General features: G+C 40.4%; 1 protein-coding gene across 4 annotated transcripts in view; it reads left to right on the plus strand.

Moving 5' to 3' along the window:
- The window catches only part of PDE4D (phosphodiesterase 4D), a 1,501,314-nt gene that overhangs the window by 297,555 nt on the left and 1,183,713 nt on the right, over nucleotides 1-20,046 (plus strand). The window contains exon 1 of one of the 4 annotated variants that reach the window (XM_045999298.1): nucleotides 16,173-16,252. The exons of the other annotated variants lie outside the window; for them this stretch is intronic. The gene's annotated coding sequence lies outside the window, so the exon portion shown is untranslated. Of the gene's footprint in view, nucleotides 1-16,172; nucleotides 16,253-20,046 lie in introns of those variants that run through there. 4 annotated transcript variants of the gene reach the window in all.

Consider the following 20,046-nt stretch of genomic DNA (forward strand, 5'->3'; position numbering starts at 1 on the left):
ATTTTTATGTAAATTATACCCCAATAAAAAATAAACGGTGTAATCCAAGGCCACAGAAAGATATACATTAGTGCTATGTTATAACTGATGAGAGAAATTCTCAGGGGAAATATTAAAGGGTATAGTCTTAATTTTTTAATAAGTCAAAACATAGTAACTATAGGATAATTTTAATGCTATCTTATTTTTTGGATTATAATCCCATCATTTAGAATAATTGGTTTATTTTTTGTTTGTCCCATCTTAAATACATTTTTGAAAAATATGAGTATTTTGCATTTGCAATTTCACAAACTGCATATGTGTGTGTGTGGTTGGTTGGTTGATCACAGTATAAACAGTTCCCTAGATTATTTTTTTTTTGAAGGTTTATTTATTTGTTTGAGAGAAAGGGAGGGAGAGAACGAAGCATACTCCCCACTGACTGCAGAGCCTTGTGGGGGGTGGGGCTCAATCTCACAACCCTGAGATCATGACCAGAGCTGAAATCAAGAGTCAGATGCTGGGGCGCCTGGGTGGCTCAGTGGGTTAAAGCCTCTGCCTTTCGCTCAGGTCATGATCCCAGGGTCCTGGGATCGAGCCCCGCATCGGGCTCTCTGCTTGGCAGGGAGCCTGCTTCCTCCTCTCTCTCTGCCTGCCTCTCTCCCTACTTGTGATCTCTATCTGTCAAATAAATAAATAAATAAATAAAAATTAAAAAAAAAAAAAAAAAGAGTCAGATGCTTACCCAAACACTCCCAGTTCCCTAGATTATTAAAAACTCTTTTGAAGTATGCTTTCATTTGATATATACCACTGTAGAACTACCATAGGGTTTATGTAACTGTTCTGTTCATGATGAATATTTAGGTGGTTTCTCATTGAAGGAATGCAGTGGAGTTGTATGTAAAGGTTTTTTCCTTAATGTTTGGTATTTTTTCTTTGTTCTAGGATTTCAGGAATGCTGTAGATCAAAGCATGTGATTCATATATCCATATAGCTTTTTTAGAGTTTTAAATTATTGTCTACATCTGCAATATATAAAAGGACATTTCCTTCCCTTTGGTTAGGTGCTAAGTATACTGAATGCCTTGGGAATGTGTTTATTAACCTTCAGAACTGAGAAAATGGTAGTTAATTGAGCCTTTGAGAAGGAATAGCATTTTAAATGAATACTGGGTTTCCCAAGGCAAAGACGCAGGACGGTCATTTCTGTGGGGTTCAGGGCATGGCAAGCAAAGCTGATCAGTGCCAAACTTCTGGAATTGAAAGCAGGTTGATATATAAGCTTGAGAGCACTGGTTCTCAATCTTGGCTGCATGAGAGAATCACATGAGGGAGAGAATTTTAAAATGCCACCATCTAGAACTTACTCAACTGATAAACTCAAGATCGAAAGGGTATAAAATTTAGGCATCAGTAGTTTTAAACAAAAAAACTCCCCAGGTGATTCCTGTGTGTCAGCAAAATTGAAAACCACTAGGGAAAAGGGAGATGGACTGGGATAGGATGTAATTAGAGATAAAACTGAAAAGATAGAGAACCAGACGTAGCAGGCATTATTCTGTAGGACAAAGTGTGGACTTCCCAGGCCATTGAGCAAAAGGTGTTCATGCTCTTCCTTTTTTCCCTTGGAATCCTTTGCCTCTTCCTTGCGCTGATGTTGTATGACTCCAGAGAACAGGCAGCACTGGTGTTTCCTTGTAGATGGACTGCTCTCAGACTGCCAGAGAGCTCTTCCCTCTCTTTGCCAAGGTCTGGGAATGCCTAGGCATTTTTGTGCCACACCTCCAGGGGCAAGTCCTTAAGCACTAACTGATGGTGATGGGATGTAAATGATGCAGCTTCCTCTCCCCTGGTCAGGACAGTTCTGCAGGGTGATTTCTACCACTGCACTCAAAGTAGTCAGTCTGCAAATGTCTTACCATCCAGGCCATGATGAGTTTGTGGCAGAATGGAAACTTACATGCTGTTCCTTCCTAAGGAAAGAGCTCTGGAAAAGAAATGTCATCTGAAATCAACAGTGGGCTTCCAGTCTTATCTGCAAGTATATTACCTTATCATGGACCAGCCATGCTTGGTTCTCAGGCTGCAGAGCTTTACAGACCATGTTTTGAATAGCACTAACTTCTACAATCTCCAGAGTGACCGGCATTAGCGAGCTAGTTTTACCCTTGTGGACATGCCTTTATCTTGCAGCCATCCTTTCCCTTTTCCTTCCATTTCCTAGAAACGCTACTAAGTGACTTATCCAGGACTCCTAGTGTCAGCATCGGTTTCTAGGGAACTCAGTTAAAGTAGGCCATGAGCTTTGTCTTGGAAGGTAAAACCTGTGCTTCAGGAAGATCAGCCTGAAGAATCATTTAGAAAAAGAAGTGAGATTGACCATCACTACAGCTCATCAGTCAGGGAACTCAGGAGTAACACTCCTTCATTACATTCATTAAAAAAAAAAAAAAAAAATCCTGTCCTTGCTATTTCCACTGCTCCTGCTTTAGTTCAGACCCCCATTATTTTCGAGGTTTAGAGTCACTGGTCTGTTTCAAGATGTAAAACTCAAGGATCTTGCCAATGTATCAGTGGAGATGGACTAGAAATGGTAGGTTCCTCACAATTTGTAAACTAACATTTCTTTGGTGGAATATATGGTTTTTGCATTTCGCTTTTAGAGCTCACAGACTGATTCTAAATTTTATCTGTAAGGAAACTTAGGTATACCTCAAATATCTGACTCAGGCATGTAATTAAAGCTCTCAGATGTTCAATTTTTCTTACTTTCTGAATGAGGAAGAAGAATTAAATTATTCCCATGGCCCCTTCCAGTTCTATAATGTTATATTCAATGGTGGCTGCTAGATTATGTCAGTGAGAGCAGCATAAAACAGATTATTCCAGCAGCAGTTGTCACTTCTCAAAACAAATTGACAAAAATCTTACAGTTATTGTAAGAACAATTCTGCAGGAAGCTAACCTTTGCCCATTTTTCTTAATGATATGTTTACTGCCTTTAACTTTGCTTTGGAAATGGGAAACAATCTAATTGGGTTGATAAGGTCAGCGTGCAGGAGGTTTGGAAAGAGATTGGATAATATTTGTGCATGTGTATATTTGCCTAGACATGCTTTTTGTCATGTTTATTATACTTTAATGATTAGCTAGAAATAACAAGGCTGCTGTATATTCTTTTATTAATGCTCTGTCATTTATGGATTATTCTAAGGTAATTTAAAAATACAGAGAAAATATAATTATTTGAGGGTGCTTTTGGAAGAGGTAGATATATTTATAAAATTAAATAGTAATTTAATAACACCGTACTCCTCAAAACAGAGTTTGCCCAGCATCTATAGTTCACAGGGTTGATGAGCCTGGATGAAATGACTTGTATTTTCCTGTTTTCAAGGAGCATGGACATTCAACTTGGGGTGAGTTTGTGGATCAAGAAAGGTGATTTAACAGTGTGTAAATTATTTCTGCTCATCACTTTATCATACCCTGTTCCCAAACAACCCTGAAATATGTAAATACTTTCTAGATTCTATTGTGGTACACAGCTCACCTACACAGAAATGTGAGTTTCTGTTAACATGGATACTCCATTAGAAATGATCTCAATTCTATTCTCTTTTGGGCTTCAATTTGAGTATGTTTGTAGCATTTTCCTAATTTGTTTTTCCTTAAATGAGGTATCATGGGGAGAAAGGACATACATCTTCAGTGTATAATTCATTGATTTTTTTTTTTTTTACATATGTATACACTTGTATAACCACTGCCTGGGCTAAGATAGAAAGCGAGGTTTAAAAACCATTCCTCGGGGCGCCTGGGTGGCTCAGTGGTTTGGGCCGCTGCCTTCGGCTCAGGTCATGATCTCAGGGTCCTGGGATCGAGTCCCGCGTCGGGCTCTCTGCTTGGCGGGGAGCCTGCTTCCCTCTCACTCTCTCTGCCTGCCTCTCTGCCTACTTGTGATCTCTCTCTGTCAAATAAATAAATAAAATCTTAAAAAAAAAAAAAAAAAAAAAAAAAACTTTGTAAAAACCATTCCTCTTGCCAATTACTTTTCTACCCAGTTAATTTTCCTCTGTGCTGTCATTACCACCATTCCTACTTCTCTCCCTATAGCTTGGTTTTGCCTGTTTTTGCTGTGTGGTATTTGGTGATATGGATATATAATTCTTCTCTTGATGGATATTTGCTTTATTTTCATTTTTTCAGATACTATGGACTGCTGCTGGTTTTTGATGGCCATATGTACTCATTCTTTTTTTGGTAGATAGAACTGGAATTAGGCTTGCTTGTTCATAAGGTAGGAATAATTTAGCTTTAGTCCTTGCTGCCAAATGTTTTTCCGAAGAGGTAGTGCCAGTTTTCCTTCCCACCAGCAATGTATGAGAGCCCTCATTCCTCTGCATTTGTGCCAATATGTTGTATTGAGTGTTTTTAATTTTAGCCACTCTGGTGAATGTGTGTATGTCATTACAGTTTTAGTGTTCATTTTCCTGATGAATAATAATATTGAGTACCTTTTCATATACATATTGCCCTTTTTGAAGCCTCCTTTATAAAATCCTGTTCAACTATTTTAGCTATTATCTTTTTGTTTTTGAGTTGTGTTTATGTATTCGGATAAATATGTGAATATATTTATGCTTTCTTTTGATGAATGGAAGTTCTTAATTTTAATGAAGTCCAAATTATCACTTTCTTCCATGGTTCTTGCTGTGTGTGTGTGTGTTAAGACTATTTATTCGAGACGAGAAAGAAAGTGAGCATGAGCAGAGGGAAGAATTGCGGGAGAGAGAGAGTCTCAAGCAGACTGCTGCTGAGAGTAGAGCCTGACGCGGGGCTTCATCGCACCACCCTGAGATCATGACCTGAGTCAAAATCAGGAGTCTTACACTTAACCAACTGAACAACCCAGTCACCCCTCTGTTCTGTTTTAATATGTGATTTGAAAACCCAGTCACCACAAAATGTATTCAATTAGACAAACCCTAGGCTTATTTTTAAAGGTAACTGTGGCATAGTGGAACATATTTTGGAATTTAGCACTAGGTGTCCTGTCTTTCCAATGACTAAGTAGGAACTGTAGGCAATATTCTTAATCCTTTAAGTCTTTTTAGTCATTCACAATGTGTTATCTTAGACAAGACTCTCAGTTGCAAGTGGCAGAAAACTAAGCTGGGTCAAGCAAGAAAAACTGATGTGGATGGAGGGTAGATTCTAGAATCAGAATAGTTACCTAAACTGTTGTTGTTTGTATGTATATGTATATGTATATAAGACCTCTATGTATATGAGACCTTAGGGGGTCGTCATCACCATGACATTCTTACCTCTGCCTTTTTTTTCCCCCTCTGTGTTGGCCTCCTTCTCACTGCCACTGGATAGGTTTTATGTAGCAAGAAACATGGCAGCTGGCATCTCTAGGCTTACAACTCTCCTGCTGAGCATCTCAAAAGGAAATAAAAGTGTCTTTCTGTCCCACTCACTTAGGTATATAATAATCATAGTGAAAGATTCTGGGTCCTCCTGAGTCATCTGTCTACCTATGTGAAGAAAGAGAAAAACCATTATGATAAACCCCAGGATGAAACCAAGAAAGGAATGGTTCACACAAATAAGTAGTTATGCATTTGCCAAGAGAAGGGAGATGATGTGCTGTGAGAACACGAGTAGTGGATATAAACTACAAAGGGAATAAAAATGCATGACTTGCAAGAGTTGGTTGTTTCAAGTCTTAATTGGCAAGTTACTTGAAAGTACCAGGTACAAGGTAGAGGGTCACTTTCATGAGGTGGGGATCCTGGTGATGGGAGCCAAAATAATGGAAGAACTACTGACTGATAATCAGTAGAAGACTTCAGCTTGTTTACAATCACTTCTTTTATACTTTATACAAGATACAGTTACAAACAGGCTGTAGACTTACATGCAGGATGTGAACTGCTTGTGAGATGTGAGCTATGTGCAGGACGTGGGCTACCTGCAGGATGTGGGCTACCCCTAAGCAATCAAGTGCTCAAATGGGACAAGTGAACAACAATTATCTCTTAGCTTTAAATGACAAGAAGCAAGTTAATGATTCTTCACACTTAGTAGATCCATCTAAAGGAGGACAGAAGGGGCACCTGGGTGACTCAGTGGGTTAAAGCCTCTGCCTTCGGCTCAGGTCATGATCCCGGGGTCCTGGGATTGAGCCCCGTGTCCAGCTCTCTGCCCCGCAGGGAGCCTGCTTCCTCCTCTCTCTCTGCCTGCCTCTCTGCCTAGTTGTGATTTCTCTCTGTCAAATAAATAAAATATTTAAAAATAAATCAATAAATAAAGGAGGACAGGAAAGCACTCCAGGGATCCTCCCATGTCTATTCCACCCTGGAAGACTTTTGCCCTCCATCACCTCGAGTTTTCTCACAGGATCCGATAGGACCCCAGTCACACTGGTGAGGATCCCGGTTGTGTTCCAACAGTGGAGACATGATGCTTATTGTTGAAATATGAATAGGGGAATCTGAAGAACTTTTTTCTTCTGCTCTTAGAACTGGAGCTGTAGAGAAGGTCACAGCAGGCCTAAGCAAATCAGGGATCTAAGATGCTTTTCTACACTCTTATTTGGAAGTGGTTTTCAAGGTCACTTGTGGATCTCTGGAATACACAGGTCAGAACAGAGCTCTGCTTTGATTCCTCCCACAGGTCCAGAGAGATTCTCCTAATGGTAAAACAGGAGGCCCAGAATCTCCCAAATTTTTATCCTCAAATACGTTGGTTTAGTCATTCACTGCTCAACCCCTCTCCTTTCCAAAGTTTTTTCAACACAGGTGTAGAATTCTTAGGGCGATAGCAATACCATTTAGATCACACATAAATGTGGCAGATAAACAACATGGCTGCTTTTGAACCATTGCCGCCTGGAATATTTGTAGCAATAAACACTTCATAGGGAATCCATTCTCTCATCAATCCCTATTCCATCCATAAAAGATTTTGGGGGGATCTATGGTTTTCAAACTTCCATGTCCATCAGGATCATCCCCTAAAAGGTTTATTAAGCAACTGATTGCTGGGCCCGACCTCCGTGAGTGTATGATCCCATAGATCTGGGATGGACCCCAAAACTGGCATTTCTAACAAGTTCCTGGTCCTGTGCTATTACTTGTCCAGAGTCCACATTTTAAGAATTAGATAGAAGATACATTTCTGCCCCCGCCCCCAATTTAGGCACAATAAGACTCTTCTTACCTCCTATTTTAACTCAGTAGGGAAACTTGTACTTTGAAGAAAACTTATTTTCCCTGAAAAATAAAGAGCCCTTATTATGAAAACAAAAATAATTGCTTCCCAGTTAACTTTTGCAGTTCTGATTTGTTTGAGGGTTGCGGTGAAGGTAGACCCATATATCAAATTAACTTCCTGGAGGTCATATACTTTGTAGAAGAAACAAAAATAATATCCTGATAAACAGCTATAAGGATAACCCATAGGGAGAGTTGCAAGTAACCTTCACCTTTGCTCTAAAATTCCTTATCTCTTCAGCCTAATGGGATTTTCTGGTTTGCTTTTTTTGTTTTTCTTCTCCTTTTGTGTCCTTGTTGTGTCAGGAATCAGATGTCCTCAAACAGCATTTCTAACTGAAATTAAAAGGGGTAATGTTCAATTCTGCCAGCTCCAGAGTTGGTCACCAAATGAGTCATAGGAACCTCTGCAAAGGACTGAATCACACTGCTCTCCTTCCATCAGCCACAACTGAGGAATGTGGTTAACCTACCTTAGAAATTAAAATCTGGTAGCAAGGATTTGTTGTTGTTGTTGTTGTTGCTGTTGTTTTGGCAGCGATGTTAAGTCAGTCTTGGCAAACAGGAGACAGTGCTGAGGGTAGCACGAAAGAGAGGGCAAGTACACATCCTACAGTAATGCCTACCTCTCCTGATGCCTTTATTCCCATTTCAGAGGATGGAAATTGGAGTGTTGCTGGCCTTGAGGACCTCTGTGGCTTAGAGATTTTTGCCTCAGAGGTTTTCTTTCTCCCTCTAGCCTTTGAGTTTTAGATATCTTCTGTGAAGTACAGCTGTTTGTGTTATGGTTTTTTCTCCATTCTAAATTCATATTATGGATCAGCAAAGGCAGCTGTCTTCCGTCTAGGTACGGAAGGATCATGCACCATGGTTGAAACACCCATAATAGATGGTATTAGTGTGGCCTTCCTGCTAATGTCACGCTTTCAGGCCCTCCGGTTCACACTACAGCACATCACAGATAAGCTTGAACTCTTATTAAAGGTGTCCGGTAGTTACACTAAATTCATTGTTACTAAGGTGATGAAGAAGGAGCACATGTGGGTGCCTCCATTTAAAAAGGAATTCTCTAAGTTATATAAGCCTATCAAATGTAAAGCATTGAGGAGAACAGAAAAGAGAGATTGTCCAAGTAGTCTCTCACCTTCCTGTGAATTTAAGGGAGAGAATGGAAATGTGGACTGGGTTGTGAGCTAGAAAGGAGGTTGTGGGGTTTTGAGGAAATACCTGAAGTTTCCTTGTCTTCAAGGAAAGGGAAGTGACTGACGGAGACACTGGGTGGTGTTGGAGAGTGCTCCTGAAGCCAGGTAAGGAGTGATACTAATAGTCTTCATGTGCGTGTACTGCCTTTTCAAAGCAGGAACATTTTATGTCAGATCTTATCATTTCTCCCAGGAGATGGAGCTGAAGGGAAATGCATTTAAGCCACCATAACATTTCATAAATTGAGGGAAGATTTAATTCCCATTCTGTTTATTTAAGTATCATATACTATGATAGGCTTGGGGAAACCAAGAAAAATTCGCTACCTGTGCCCTCAACGAATTTCAATTAGAATGGAACGATAATCATGAAAAATGAAAATTACAATATAGTTACCTGATAATTCTGAAGTGTTGAGCATAATGTCCTGTGGTGCCTACAAACAAGTGCATACGCTCTCTGGAGGAGGCTCTGAAGTCTGCCTGGACATTTACCAGGCAATCAAGAGAGAGAGGGAGATGCAGGGAAAAGGACATTTACCAGGCAATCGAGAGAGAGGGAGATGCAGGGAGAGGAACATATGCTAATAACAAAGGCTGAGGGCAGATGAACCTGTCAGTGTGTCAAAGTATAAGAAGGAAACTGGCAGGAGATGATGTTACATTGGACATCAGTGGCTATAGAACTCATGGTCTTACTGGCTGTTGAAAGTTTCAAACTTTATTCTGTTTTCAGTGGGAAGAAGTCTAGAGAAATGGGGTGGCAAATACTCCATCTAGCTTTTCCTAGAATTGCGAAAGCATTGGAAGGCCTGGAGAGGTAGGCTTCTGAAAATGACTCCCAAAGCAAGACAGTGCAAGAGTTCTGATGTAGCAGGAGATTGCTGGTGAACCTTTGGACTTCAAGAGTACACAGTGTGGCTGTACTTCTGGATACAGAAGGTGGGCACAACTGTCACGGCCACATGTCTTCAGACAACATGGTGTCATTGAGTCCATGCAGGAACACCACATTTTCTTTCTTTCTTTCTTTCTTTCTTTCTTTCTTTCTTTCTTTTTTTTTTAAGATTTTACCCATCCATTTGACAGAGACAGAGATCACAAGTAGGCAGAGAGGCAGGCAGAGAGAGAGGGGGAAGCAGGCTCCCTGCTGAGCAGAGAGCCCGATGCGGGGCTCGATCCCAGGACTCTGGGATCATGACCCGAGCCGAAGGCAGAGGCTTTAACCCACTGAGCCACCCAAGAGCCCCATGAGCATCAGTTTTTTAAAAAGTTAATGTGGGGCTCTAATTCACAACCCTGAGATCAAGAATTACATGCTCTTCTGACCAAGCCAGCCAGGCATCCTGATCATCAGTTTTGTTTTGTTTTTGTTTTTGTCTTAATGAGAACTTTTCAATGACATTTTATTTCCCTCTAATATCAGGCAAGGCTTTCTTTGCAAGAAAGAGAAAATCACCTTGAAGTAATTTAAGCAAAATATAAATTTACTATCTCACATCATTTTAAGTCAAGCGGAAACAGATCTAGTCACAGATGTTTAAATGGTGTCACTCAGCTCAGCCTGTCTCTCACTGACTCTCTTGGCTTTGCTTGCCCACCCTCTCTACTGGCAACATTGTCAGGCAGTCTCTTTCTTCAAAGCTAGGAAAAATAATGAACTCTGGAAAGAAGGCTTATCTCTTGCTTACCAGTCTTCCTACAAAGTAGAGACTCCTTTGCTCCTACAGGATCCCTGACGTCGAATATCAGGGTACAGATTCATTAGTTTGTCCTGGGTCACATGCCTTTTACTACACCAGTCACTTGTGGGCTCCTGGGTGCTCTGATGGGCCATGCCCACCCTTGCTCTTGGGAGGGTATATGTTCTGCTCCATGTCAAATGTAGAAAAGTTTCCCCCCGAGAATTGTCAGAAGTTAAGACTTTTGTATCCAGGAAAGAAAGCAGGGATACCAGGTTTGCACATTAACCAGTGTCTCTGACTTGGGAATCCTGGGTGAAATGTAAATGGGTTTGTCTCAGAATTCACAAAACATTTCTAGTCTATTCTGTTCTCTTAGAAGCCAGTCATTAAATCCAGCTCACAGTTCCATGTGAGAGTAATTATATTTTTGGAATGCGTGGCTTGAAAAAAATATAATGACAAAAAACTGCTATGAATTTAGTGACACTTAAAAATGAATTTGTTTTTTAAATTCATGATGATAGTTTTAACATACATTTTATCTTTTTTTTACATACATTTAAAAATTATGTATATGGTGATGGAAGTAATAATTGGGGAGCTTATGGATTTGTGAGCCTGTTTCAGTCACTCTGATGTCCCCAAAACACAAATAAATTTCATGCCTTGAAGTCAAGTTAATCATGGAGTCTGTGGGTAGCCTAAGCATAATTTCAGGGACTATTAAATAAAGGAATGTTCAGGGGATGTTACAGGATTCATACTCATTTAGTTTTCGGAGTACTAGTATTAAATGCTGCACCATCAAGGTGGGTGATGTTACAAGGATCCAAATAGCTCATGTCAAAACTAGACAAAAATGACTGTGCCAAAGATAAGTGGGAGTGCAGAAGCACATACGTTACACAATAAATACATATTTTTAGTTCTTTTTCTAAAGTTCTGCTTTCTGTTTTCAGCCCTTTAGTGTGTAGATGGTAGCAAATCTGGAAAAAAAAGTTGAACATAATAATATGGAAGGAGGAAATTACATTCATATGTATATGTGATTACATATATGTACATATGTTATATATACGTGTGTGTATGTGTATGTACATATATACACAAGACTTCTAAAGGAAGTAGCATTCCCTTCAGATCAGCTGAGGACCTGTGCCATGTATTCTGGATCTATCCCCAGGCTGCTGTGACAGGGCTCCTGGCTGCCATTAGTTCTGTCTGCAAAATGGAGGCCGTTTGACCAGTCTTCTTCCTGCCTCGTGGGAAGCCATCAAGGTCCACACATACTGCTTCAGCGTCGCTGGTAGAGAGCTGCCTTCCAGGCATCTGTGGGCTATTCCTGAGTGCTCCCTGAGTGCAGAGAATTACATCAGGGGTAGCGTTTCCAGAATGACAGTTTTGTTATTGGTCTGCGCGATTTGCTGGTGCTGGGAGGTTTCCTGTATGGTGTTGGAGGAGCCACAGGGTGGGGCGGGGAGGGGGCAGTGGGGGGTGGGAGGTGAGGATCAGCGCCGCCCAGCTGGAAGAGAGCGACAGGTGTGTGCCGCCCCTCCCCCTGCATCCTGCGGGCTGGTCTGCGCAGCCGCCTGCGGTGGCGCCGCCAGGGCTCCAAGTGGGCCCTTTGCCAAAGGCCCAGCCTCCCAGCTGTGCCAAGCATCGCCCATTATACATGCAGTTGTTTGAAACAGAAGCACCAAAGTGGAACTCGTCTTCGCTACCAAAGCCGCCCTTTAATCTTTAAGGACTTTCTAGTCCCTTAGAAAATGTGTGCCCTAATCTCTCTTTTTTTTCTTTGTGAAAGAAAGGAAACACAAGAGAATGACCTAAAGAAACTCTATAAAAATGGTACTATGCTGTGAAGTATTTGAAATGGTGTTTGAAACAGTCATTTTGGTTTCTTGGACATTTACCAAATAGCTTCTAATTACCTGTTTGGGGAGGGGGGTCTCTTCTCAAGCAAAGATCCTTTTATTTGTAGGGAAAGGCTTCTTACTGTCTTGCTAACTTGTCAGAGGAGTAGGTCTAGAGTAATTGGCTTCCTGATGGAATCCAGTTTTGTTTTCCCTGTTTTAAGAACTTGATTTATGGGTTTTGTTATTTTGCTGTTTCAAATTTTTAATTTCATTTTATGAGGCTGTATATTTTTTAACATGGAGGTTTTAAAAAAGTTTTACTTTTTTTTAAGATTTTATTTATTTATTTATTTGACAGAGAGAGATCACAAGTAGGCAGAAAGGCAGGCAGAGAGAGAGAAGGGAAGCAGGTTCCTTGCTGAGCAGAGAGCCCGATGCGGAACTTGATCCCAGGACCCTGAGATCATGACCTGAGCTGAAGGCAGTGGCTTAACCCACTGAGCCACCCAGGCGCCCATTACTTTTTTTTTTTTTTTTTTTTTTTTAACAAAAGGAACATCTCTTTTTTGAGGTAAGTGAAAATCTTGAAGGTTTCTGTTTACTTTTTTTCAGTTCTCTATTTCTCTCTGGCAGAGTTATTGTATTTAAGAAAACCCTAAAAATTTCTGTAACTTGTCCCGATTAGCAACTTTATTAAAACTTTGGATGAGTTGAGATCTGATTGGGAACACTTGTGGGGTCGGTAAGGAAACCGGCAGTATTACTTATTTTCCACAAGTGAGAAGCTCCTTTGACATGTGTGGCTTCTTAGTATGAATCTTGAAACTTGCAGTTGCTGTGCATTTTCTTTTGTTTTGAGTGCATTTTACCTTATGGCTGCAGAAGTCAGGAAGTAATTACAAGTAAGTGATTTACTTACTCAGGAAGGTTTCTGATCATGTTATGGTAACTTTGATTTAAATTCTCAAAGAAGGTAATTGTTGCAAGAGGTTCCCAACTTAAAGCAAACACTTCATTAGGTTCAAGATAGTTAAAAAACATAGCCAGTTTATGTCTGTAATCTTTGTCTCTCTCCCTGTCTCCCCCAATTTCTTTCTTTTCTCTCTCCCTCTTTCTGTCTCTCCTCTCTCTTCCTCTTCCTCCTTCTAGCACTGTGTCTCATCTGCCAGTCTGAGTGCAGTAACCTCTAAACCCATCTCAGGAAATAAATGCTTTGTCCAAACACTCTGTAGGGGAAAAAAAAAATCCCATCATGAAATGATGTTGAGGGAGTTGCCATAACAGTGACATTTCACCACCCCGAGACACTACCCTCCAGGATTCTCTATTTTATATAATACCATATACCAACAGACAGTTTGCGAGGTTGAAATGCTGACAGAATTCTAGTGTTTTTGTTTTTTAGGTGAGTGCCAAAATTGTCAACAGGAAGCCTTTCCAAAATCCCAATTATTACCCGGAGAGAAAACAATGACATGGCCATGTTTTTAAGGTTTCAATGCTATGATTATCTTGGGTCATTACAGGGAAATGGGAGGCTTCATATCCTTCGGAATTTTCTTATTAATTACTTAAAGTATGAGGGTTCTAGTGCACAAGAGGGGGCAAACCAGGTACCCTGGCCACTAACACTAATTAAGAAAAATGCTTTGGGGGAAGCGGGCTTTCTAATGGTTCTTGGCAGGATTATCTGACACTAGATGGAGGTTTCCAGCACACATTTCTCTTCCTGGAGTCCATGAAAATGAATCCAGCCAGACTGGCTTCACATCGGTGGATGGAAAGGGGAGGAGCTCAACTGGTTTTAATTTATAAACCTCAAGTTGCCTTTTCCTTCACTATTTGACGATCGTCACTGGCCGCCTAACACCAGTGAGGTGGCTTCCTGCAGACACCATCTGTCCTTGCTGGCACCGTCTGCCCTGTTGGCATCTCCTGCAAGCCAGACAGTGAGTGTCCTGTCAGTTCTAGGAGAGCGATTCTCAAAGCGTGGCTGGTAGTGTGGCTAGCTCATGATGCACTCTGATGCATTGATGAGGTTCGTTCCTACCCTCATTGTATTTTGACTTTATTATTTCCTTCGTGGTTGCTCCCTGTTAGTATATTATGGGAGAGGGGTTTCGTAGGGTGGGTGTTGGAAGCAGCCATTGAAAACTGGGTAGCACTGAAGGATAAATCTGGTTGTTGCTGTGTTGGAGCTTGGTGCCATTGTGTGCCTCTTCCATGACTTCTGTGTCTTCTCTGGGCCAGCCACAGTCCTGCTGTATCTTCCTGCTCTATAAGAGCCATAGACCCAGAGATGTGTCATAGTATGCCTTACATGGCTCCTATGACACTGTTACATGTCTGAACTCATCTCAGCGCCTAGTGTGTGGCTCTTCAGCCCCAGCTACCCTGACTGTGCCTCAGACACACCAGGGCACTGCCATATACTTAGAGGGCTCCCTCTTGCACCTCCTTAAGGCTTTTACTCAAATGCTATCTCTTCAGAGAATCTCTTCCAGGACATTCTATCTAAAATTGTAGTTCCCGACCCCTCATACATGTTTTGTTTTTGTCCTTACACATATCACCATTGCGCATAATATTTTAATAATTGTTTATTTAGGTTAGTTGTATGTTATTTATACATTAATCTATTACCTGTCTTCTTCCTCTAGAATATAAGGTAAATGAACATACGGATTTTGTCTTTTTGCTCACCACTGTGTTCCCAATACCCAGAGCAGTGCTTAGCATTTACCAGGTGCTTGGTAAATACTTTTTTAAAGAGAACAAATGATTGGATGATGCCCCATACCCCATATATCTGTTTCTTAATTAGAGTCTTCATAAATATAGCAGAGAAGCTATTTTAACTCACCCCATTTAAATTTGGGACCAAAATTCTGGGGCACCTGGGTGGCTCAGTGGGTTAGGCCTCTGCCTTAGGTTCAGGTCGTGATCCCAGGGTCCTGGGATCTAGCCCCACATTGGGCTCTCTGCTCAGTGGGGAGGGAGCCTGCTTCCCCCCCGCCCCGCCTGCCTCTCTGCCTACTTGTGATCTCTCTCTCTCTGTCAAATAAATAAATAAAATCTTAAAAAAATTTTTGGGACCAAAATTCAGTATACTTATTCACTTATGAAACCATTCTAGATTTATGTTGATTATACAAAAATAAGATCAGACCATTGAGTGATTAAATACCAGGTGTGATTGTTGTGTGTTTGGAACATTCCATGTAACAGCTTTGTCTAAAGATCAGAGTCTTATTTATAATTCATCTTTAAATATTTGTAAAATATTGAAATGCCTTATTTGGGAAAGAATTGGTATACTAAGTGCTTTCTATATATTAATTGCTTTTCATATATAGCCTGATTTAATTATTATAAGAACAATGTAAGAAATATGTTTCTGTTCCTATTTGGAATGAGATTCTGAACGTCTCTGATCACCCAAGGTTTCAGAAATAATAAGAGAGAAGACCTGATCTTTACAATTTATGCTACCACATGAGGATTTCTGTGGGAAAACAAACCAATGAATTAGATCAGTTCCCATTAATTTAACTTCTTTGGCTGAATATACGTCTTAAAGGAGCGCCCTACTATATCATTCACCTGCTAAGAGTCTGCATTGGTTTCCTGTTGGATCAGGCCAAAATGGCACTCAATGTCCCACATAATCTCCTTTCCTTTTAATGACCCCAGGCTATTTCCCTCTACTCTTTGTAACATACACTCTGTTCTGGTAAAGAAGATTTTCTTCGTACCTGCCGCCCTTTACCCATTATATACCTGTTTACTAGTTTCTGTCCTATCTTCAGTGACTTCATGTTGGTTACCCCTATGCTATTCCTTTTGGGCATGAATGCCATTCTGTTTCTTTAATGCTCATCCATACACTTAACACTTTTGAAGGTCTACTTGAAAACTGTGCACTTTGTTTTTCATGATTCTAGCCTACAACAATTTCTCTCATTTTTCTTTTCTTAATTACTTGTGAACTTATTAGCTGTCCCACACAATGCATTAAGCTCTAATTATAGACTGTAGTGTTTTGTAATTGTTTCTAGTGTCAGCCTGGTTCTCTGAACAAGAGAGTATTTAAAGAGATTTATATCTTACACTTTTTTTCCCCCTCCCTTCAATACATCCTAGGGTAGATGTTACACCTTTGGGAGCTGCTCAACAAATATTTGGCTTTTCATATTTATTGAATCCTGTTGGAAACAATAACAGCATTTTAGGAGAGAAGGTAAAATCTGGTTTATCAAACATTGCTTTCTTCCAATTCCAATTCAATATCAGCTCTATGCATCTTGTATACAGATACATTTTTGAAAAGTCGCTGTTAGAGTTTGCTTCCCTTTCATGATATCTGAAATTTAAATATCAGCTTCCACGTAGTAAATGTATGTATAAAGTAATTTTGAGAACTTAGGGTAGAAGGCATACTGTAGATATAACACCTTCATCTTCAGAAAGCAAAATTAAAATGCTAATACTTAGAAATTTCAGAACAAAGCACAAGAAATTTTGGATAAATGGTGAGGCCAAAGAAGTCATTGTTTCATTTCTAAGGTACTAGCAAAGGGTGGGAAATGTGTCCTTGAAGCATTGGTATTTTCTTTTTCCACATGCCCATATGTTACTGTAAACACTTGGCTGTTTCTTGGAGTACATGCCTATAGTGTTAAAGGCAGTTGGGACGCATTTGAACTTGTGAGGTAGCATTAACCACTTATTAACATAAGAGGAGAGGTGTCCAAAGTGATGAGAGATCTGCAGTGATTTCAGATCAGGTGTTAGACTGCAAATCCTTCTTTTGGGCAATATGAGTCTGATAACAGTGCACCATGCCAGGGAGCATGTTTTGGCAGAAGGAGAAGAAGCTGAGAGTGTCCAGGTGTAGAGGAAGCATTGTCTCATACATTCAGGTGTAATTTCTCAGTATAGAATGGTATCGTGTATGGACGTATCTCAGTTACTGGCATGAATGAAATGTTGTGCCATTTGTCCAGTTTTTTAAATGAAATATATTCCTAGTTCCTACCTTGCATGATCTTTTCAGGGTAATCTGGAGATTGGAAGGGGTGCACATTCTCTAGTTGAGAAGACTCCTCTGTTGTCTCCCTCTGAGTGTGAACTTAAGCTTAGTGGACAGTCGTGGGTCACACTGGGTGCATTTTTGAATTGTGTGCTTCTGGAATCTGGAAACAGGATCTGTTCCAAGAAGGGCAGGTGCCACAGGTAGAGAGACAGGAGGACGTTGTGCTGGTTTGCAAGCAGAGCAGTGTACTCCAAATGGGGTGACGGATGGTAGGAGGCACAGCCAAGGGCATGCAGAGGCTCCCAGGTGGCTACCCGCAGGCTGGCAGAGCACAGTGAGATGGAGCCCAAGTGTGTGCAGACTGAGCGCTCTTGGAAGCCTTCATGCGGCTGACCTCAGAAGGGCCTGGCATCTAGCAGGGGCCCGTATGGTGAGTTGGGGATCTGAGTTGCTGTCTTTAAGGAGCTGTCAGGGAGAAAGCTGGGAGAAAAGGTTGGTGAGGAATAAGAGGAAGACCAGTTGTCAAAAATGGAGGGCAAAGTGACCATACAAAGTGACCCCCACACCAATGCTTCCTATATGTCAAGAAAAGTCCTTAATCTTTTATACTTATTAACTCTTATTCATTCTTACAACTTATGAGGCGGGTACTACTATCACTCTCATTTTACAGGGGAAGAAACTGAGTTACAGGTGGAAGCATGTGCGGGGTCACACATCTCACAAGTGGCCCAGTTGGGATTCCAACCCATGCATTCTGGCTTGGGAGTCTGTGGCTTGACCTCGAAGCCATCGCACTCCAGTTATCTCAGAGTGGCAGAATCAGATTGGTTCAGGATAGGGCATAGAGCTTTGAGCCAGAGAGATAGGGTTTTGAATCTCTCTTTTACCACTTGTTACTGGTGACACTTGGGGAAAATCGATTCATTTTTCTTAGTCTTGTTTTTATCATCCCCCTTGCCCCCATCGAAAATGGGGAAATGCCATCTACTGCATAGATTTTGAAGAACTAACTAGAATAACAGGTATAAACTAATAACATAGTATCTGGCAAGAAGCTGCCACTCAGCCAATGTCTGTTTTCTTTCTCTTCTCTCAGTGTGCATTAACATACAGCTCTAGGAGCACCTGGGTGGCTCAGTCATTAAGCGTCTGCGTTTGGCTCAGGTCATGATCCCAAGGTCCTGGGATGGAGCCCCACATCAGGCTCCCTGCTCTGCGGGAAGCTGCTTCTCCTTCTCCCTCTGCTGCTCCCCCGCTTGTGTTCCCTCTCTCGTTGTGTCTCTCTTCGTCAAATAAATAAATAAAATGTTTAAAAAAAAATAGAGCTCTATATATTCTTCTCGATTGGGAATCAGATTGTTGCTGGGCACAGGCCTGGGTCAGGCTTGGGATCATCAGGGATCTCGCGGGCTGTGAGAGTGGGCATGTGCAACTGATGTCTTCCTACCTGTTCAGGTTAAACAACATGGTTGCCCTAATATACAGAAAAATGTCTTGGCACATGCAAAGTCTTGTATACAGGTAAGTCAATGAAACTTCATGTCTGGAGCTTGTCAACTAATGCTCACTTCAAGAATCACAATTAGCAAGTTAAAAAGAATTGTTCATTTTTATAAACATGTCAGTCACCTATTATTTTTAAGATTCCTTGCTTTCACTACCTTTGTTAATCTTTAGGAGAACTAACTGTAATGACTGCAGGTTTGAACTTCTATATGATACTTGATTTTCAAGATACTTGAATTTCAAAGCCTGCTTCATGTTTCATAGCAGCTAGGGCATACAAGTTAACAATCTGAAATACAGAGTCTCCAGGGAAGTCATGATCAGTCTCCATCATCTTTCTTACTTTTTTTTTTTTTTTTAAGATTTTATTTATTTATTTGACAGAGAGAGAGATCACAAGTAGGCAGAGAGGCAGGCAGAGAGAGAGGGAGAAGCAGGCTCCCCATTGAACAGAGAGCCCGATGTGGGGCTCGATCCCAAGACCCTGGGACCATGACCCAAGCCGAAGGCAGAGGCCCAACCCTCTGAGCCACCCAGGCGCCACTATCATGTTTCTCATTAGAAGCATCAACCCAATCATGACTGAGGAATTCTGTTATCACTTTTTCTGGCTACAACTTTGGCCTTTAGCTTTAAACTATCCTGAAAGCTGTAACTATACATACTTTTTTGTTACTTAATTTTGTAATAGGAATAGCACATGTTCACTGTAGAAAGATTGAATGAATTACATTTGGCACAGGAATAAAAGAAAATCCTCCTGTAATTCTAGAGCTAAACGCTGTTGTATTTTTATGTATATTCTTTGAAATTATTTTCTATGTATGTATCTACATAGAAATGGGATCATACTATATATGCAGTTTGGTAACCTGTGCTTTTCACTAAACAGTTTTATCATCTACATCATTATTTCTGATAGCCTCGTAATATTCTATTAGATATTTCCAGCAATTTTAATTTAGATACTCCTTTTTTTTTTTTTTTTTTTAAGATTTTACTTATTTATTTGACAGAGAGATCACAAGTAGGCAGAGAGGCAGGCAGGGAGACAGGGGTGGTGGGGAAAGCAGGCTCCCTGCTGAGCAGAGAGCCTATTTGGGGCTCCATCCCAGGACCCTGAGATCATGACCCGTTTTTAAAATTTTAATTAATTTTTTAATAATTTTAAATTTTAAAATTAATATTTTTAATAATTTAATTAATTTTAATTAAATATTTTAATTTAATTTAATTTTTGAAATTTATTTTTTAAATTTTTAAAATTAATTAATTAATTTTATAGATACTCCTCTATTGTTAAGTATTTACTTTGTTCACATTTTTTCCTATTAGGAACAATGTTTCGAGGATTATCTTCAAATGTTCATCTGTGTATCTCTTTTTCATGCTGATTCAAAGGGTATGCATGTTTATCAGGTTTTTGATATATTTGCCAAATACCTGTCTAGAAATATTGTACTGATTATATTCCCACTGGTGGTAAATAA

Source organism: Meles meles, chromosome 3 (genome assembly GCF_922984935.1).
Source record: "Meles meles chromosome 3, mMelMel3.1 paternal haplotype, whole genome shotgun sequence".
Lineage (NCBI taxonomy): Eukaryota > Metazoa > Chordata > Mammalia > Carnivora > Mustelidae > Meles > Meles meles.